The 5,824-nt window shown below is 33.4% G+C and overlaps 1 long non-coding RNA gene across 4 annotated transcripts in view; it reads left to right on the top strand.

Moving 5' to 3' along the window:
- LOC111085178 overlaps nt 1-5,824 on the top strand; it is a 214,011-nt gene that overhangs the window by 198,424 nt on the left and 9,763 nt on the right. The window lies entirely within an intron of this gene.

Here is a 5,824-nt window from a genome sequence, read left to right as displayed (position 1 = left end):
GTTCCAATTAATAGTATTGGTTAGAATGTTATATATATATATATATATACATATATTTCTGTTAGTTTTAATTCTTTTTATTAAGAAGAGTATTTTACATTGTAAGCTCAGTATATGGAGTTAGGATAAGCCTAAATCTCCTAGGCTTGTTGAACCTCGTGAGAACTTATTGGGATTAAGGCCGAAAATATCGATAATAGCGAAAGTACCTAAGTGACGAATCAATGCATTCTAATCATTATAAGGTTTTGTTTTATGACAATGCATGCTCCTTGTTACGACTATATATTGAGTTAGCTATATTAATTACTGTGTTAATGACTAGTCCTGAGCTATGTGGATAGATTGCTCTGATCAAACTCAATGACAATCAGGCTCGTAGGTTTCTAGGTAGATTGTTCCTTATACCATTGTTAGATTTGACTGAAAATATACAGACACCTTTGGATGAATTGGCTTGAGTGCCAAAATCTATAAGACGCTTCTCCAATTTAACTCCATCATATTTTCCAGTTTTATTAAAAGGCTCGTTTCTATCTAATGACTGATTCAAGTAATATTTTAGTTCATGTAAATATATACATATATAACAATGACTCTTAGGTAGCCGAATGTCTTGGTCATCTAATCGGTGAATGGATTAACGAGATTCCCATTGTCCATACAAATATACTATCTAGCTAAACCACAGTCAAGGGAACAGAATCTGAGAAATAAACTATATATATATACATGTATATGAGTGTGTGTGTATATATATATATATACACACATTTATGCAATTTTCATGAAAAAATATTAATTTTAGACATAGAACTCTGAATCAGAATCTATGTGATTTAATACGAATTCATGAATTATGAGGATAATAATGTTGTTGTTATATAGATCTGTTGATTTCACTTCGTTGCCTTCATTTTATGAGCTTCAAAAGCAGTTCACATGCAATTCACATTGACAGTAGTAACATGCCAGATACGATGAAATAAATTATACAATAGAAAAATATTTCTTTATCATTTTATTCTCTTGTGAGATAACTTTGGACTAACATCAATGTTGGACGTCCGTTAGGATCGTAATCGGATGACTGATCCAAACTGGTCATGATGCTAAACTCGATATTTCTCTACTCACATTATATCAGTGTGGCTCTAAAGTGTTAGGGCTTCTTTAGAAATAAAAATAGTTTAAACAGTAGAAATTACGATTTTAATATCCAGTAGAGTGAGAATTTTCCAGCTTCTTAAAGGACATTATTTTTCTACTATTTGGGGAGCTTTCGGCTCCTTCAGTTTTCCTTTCCACTCTTTTGTATCGTTTGACCTTTGACTCCATGCGTTGAGGTTCAAAATATTCGAACTGTATTTTTAGAACGCTATTTTGTTGAATTGCACTTTGCATACACAGAGAAACTATCTACATATACTGTTCATCTAATGTAACCTTGGCATCTATATACATATATAGGCTGCTTTGTGAAGCTTTGCTTTTAATCTGTTAACATTTTAAAGCAATAGATAACAAAATATGATAACAAAATATAAGATGACTTTCCACAACAAAAAGTCACCAGAGTTACTGAGCCGTTTATTATATCACTTATTATATTTTAGTATACTTTGATAATTAATTTCAGTCAGTGATGTTTCGTGTTTTTGGTTGTTGTTGAGCACAAAGCTACCCAAAGGACTGTCTGTGCTCTGCCCAACACGGGTATCGAAACCCGGTTTTTAGCGCTATAATCCTTCAGACTTACCACTGAGTCAATGGGGGCTGTGCTTTTGGCTTGACTTATAAACTACAATTTTTGGGATGTTTCATTCAGTACTATTAACATAGTATAAAGAATTCTGATAATTAATTCTATTAAGGGATGTTTCTTTTTAATTGACTAACACACCGATTCAATTATTTTGCTTAGTGCTATTCTTATGTTTAGCATGTTCTGGAAGCTTGATCTATAAAAAATGATATATTTTGTCAAAGTAGTCTTTAATTTATTCACTTACTAATCTCAGTGATATTTCAGGTTTTTTTTTTCTCAACGTGTTTTAATTGTTGAGCTACAGAACACAATGAAACACTACATTGTTCACGCCGTATGCTGCATATTGGCACTGCCTTTTCAGGTGTAACTTATAGGAACGTATGCTTTCTTTGTGAACTTTCATCTATTACACATGTTAGAAGGGAGCTAAACCACTGTTTCTCGTGGCACCATTTTCTTCCCCATCGATCAGTCTTCTTTCTGAAAACGTGGTCTTAATTAACCTTTTCATCGTCTTCCCTCGCCACAGTTCTCTTTGCCTTATTCCCTGTTTTCTACCTTATAATTTGACAACTAATTTCATTCGATTCATGGCACTACTTTAAAACATGGCATATAATCAAAAGAGAGATTAAGTGAGAGTAACTTAAATCCCCAACCTCTATAAGCGTTGGGTTTCCTCTACATTTTTTATTGTGAGATGTTGTCCTTATAAATTATATATGATCATACTGACTAGGTCGCTTATTGTTAATTTTTTGAAGATGCACAAATAAAAACTTAATCTGGAAAACATGGAATTATAATATTTGTAGACTGTTGACATACTACTTAACACAAAATATCACGTTGTTCTGGTATCGATAACTATTGAAGTTATTCTGTTTGAATATCACTTAAAACTTTGTTAACGCTGGTGCTGCCATCTCACAGCCTACTTGATAACTTCCTTGTTGAAGATAGTGGTATAATATCATAAAACTCGCTTTATGCACTGCTAGTTGATAACTTGTGGTCACTGATGATTTTTGCAATATATATTTGTGTATCTATCAAATAGCAAACATAGAACAACTTGCATGACACAGAAGAAAAGATATAAAGTAATCTAATTATAATATCAAGAAATATAAAGCGAGAAGCTGTTGTTGTTGTTTGTAATTAAGCACAAAGCTACACAATGGGCTATCTGTTCTCTGCCCATCACGAGTATCGAAACCCGGATTCTAGAGTTGTAAGTCCGCAGACATACCACTGTGCCACCTGGGGGCAAACGAGAAGCAAAAAACATCTAAATGTTATCGAAGTTAACTTAAAAGTAAAATAGTGTGTTACAAGCAAGATATAATGATATAGTTCTTATTCTACAAAGAGATGCGAATCGTTCGGCGAGTTTGCTTTACCTAGGCCTCTTCCAAAACCACTGTAGTAATCATCTCGAAAATATTTTTCTATACATTTCTTGTATGTTGTTGTATTTAAACCTTTTTTTTTCCAGTTTGTTAGATTTTGACTACTTACTGGAGTTTCACTTGTCTTAAATACACCTAACCTAATCTATTACATTCCTTCATTCCCTTTACTTCTGAAATTAATTCGTTGTACTTTGAATGCACAGTTTTATGCCGTTGTCGTTAATCCTGCGCATCATTAGCATTCCCCCCCCCCCCGTTATTCGGCAAGTTTTACCGGGTTTATGGAATCATATGTTTTTAATGTTTATGAGTTATATTGATCTAAACTAAAAGACCTCTTATGTACGTGGAGTAATAAGAAATCGAAAGAGCTTCTCTTCTCTTAATAACGAAGCCTTTTAATATATAGGTAAATACGTAGTTTAAACAGATAGATGAGATTTTGTATTTACTTAAGAGATAATGCTTTTCATACCTACGATAGGAAACATTTGTCTTCGTTGCCGAATTATTAGAGTTAAACGTGGGAAATTTCGCTATTTGCTTCGGCAGTCTTCGCGGTAGGTAAAATACGATCACTGGGCACCGAATAAGCCGAAGTCAAGCCACTTAATTCCGGCTCAAAGAGCGCTCTTCCCCCTCCCTGCTGTGATGACAGAACCGCCAAAACTACCAATAGATGAAATTAGGAAGACAGTCTATAAACAGAGCTTTAAAGAAGTTTAGCTCTGAAAAATAAAAAAATGAATACTTCAGAGAGGAACAGATGGTTGTAAACAAGATAGTCTTGATGCAGAGAACATGTCATATTCTCCGGAGGAAGTAAACCTGACATATGACACAGACAGTATTTATGTACAAACAGTTGTAGCTGATCAGAGAACATGTCATATTCTCCGGAGGAAGTATACCTGACATATGACACAGACAGTATTTATGTACAAACAGTTGTAGCTGATCAGAGAACATGTCATATTCTCCGGAGAAAGTAAACCTGACATATGACACAGACAGTATTTATGTACAAACTGTTGTAGCTGATCTAAAACGTTACAAGCGAACGAAAGTACCAGCTATAAAAAATCAGTAATATTTAAAAATATAGCAAACATGAACATGAAAACGTATAAAATCAAGAGCGGTTCGTGCCTAGGTGGGTAGACAAAGAAAATATCCCGCAAATCGTCTCATCAAAGTATGTTCAAGTTGAAAAATACAAGTTAACCCATCTGAATGGAGACCAAATAAAAAGGGTTACGAAATTCAATACCCATAGGTGTCATTAGTGTGTCTCAACCACCTCTTAAAATGTACAATAGAACTAACTCTTAAAGGTATCAACATTTTTTTATATATACATTAATTTCTTATGTTTCATGAATAACCCATTATACAGAGTGTGTATATCGCGAAAACAAACTACACGCGTCATTTTATTGGTTAATAATAATATGCTATAAATACCTACTGATTCAATAGCTTTTCCCTTAAACACAAATACAATGATCAGCATGTTTTGCAGGTATTCAGATTTATTGTTATTTTCGTATGTAGCTTCAAAATTTCAATGGAAATAAACTCCTCTATGTAAAACGCACGAAGTAAAATAAAAATGGTTATAGGTTGTAATTTCATTCTGATCTCAAAGAAAGTTTACTCGTCTAGAAACTGTATGCTACATCGGATTTCTTTAGAATGTACGTTGTTTTCCACCAACAGCCGGTATTTTATTGTTTAATAATAACTTCCATGAAAAAACAAATTATTCAATCATTCACTTCCTGTATTTTAGGCAGAGTAAACATGATAGAACGTTTCGTTTTTAGTGTTAGACGTACACTAAATTCAAAACTAATTTGCCCTTATAGATGTATAATAATAAAACTAACAACTTTCCACTCATTACTGATAGATAAATAGATAGATGGAATATCAGTTAGAAATAAGTAAGACAGAGTAATAACTAGACAGACAGAGTTAGCTATCAATTAAGATTTATAATAAAAGTTTTATGTAAGCACAAAGTTCGTCTGCATGAAGCGCACGATCATTAGAAATTATATATTTTCCAATAATAAGTACAAATAAGAGAGAACATATAGGACTGACAAATGGGCTAAATTATACGCTTCAGCACAACAACACTCCACTGTCCTCCGGATAATACAACCAGATAAGACATGGAGTCTATTTCTTTAAACCCTTTGTTTATGCTGGTACCTCACCCCAACTAATCTCCCTCTAGCTTAGAATATAGATATATTTAGGCTGAGAACGTTACGAGGAGAAGTAGCTTTCTTCATGGGGAATATGGAGAAAAGGGAGGAGTAGTTATGATATGCGAGTCATGATAGACGTTCTTCGGTTCACCTTACTCAATATAAAACCGTCCTGTTGTGGTATCATTAAGCCACTGTTTATCAATCAGAATACAACTTTCTTTCATATGTAAATCAGCTTGTCCTACACGTTTCTTTATTATGTAAAACCTGAATACTATAAAAAACACGTGTATCAAAGTAAATTCGACAGTAATACGACATGCCCACAACAGAGTATGCTTATTAAATTACTTAATCCAAGATCAATGGTCAGTTATTGACGTTATTCTGGCAAACTTAATAGATTTGACCTAAGG

Source organism: Limulus polyphemus, unplaced genomic scaffold (genome assembly GCF_000517525.1).
Source record: "Limulus polyphemus unplaced genomic scaffold, Limulus_polyphemus-2.1.2 Scaffold264, whole genome shotgun sequence".
Classification (NCBI taxonomy): domain Eukaryota; kingdom Metazoa; phylum Arthropoda; class Merostomata; order Xiphosura; family Limulidae; genus Limulus; species Limulus polyphemus.
The sequence above is the reverse complement of the archived record's forward strand: the minus strand, read 5'-3'. Positions and strand labels throughout refer to the sequence as shown.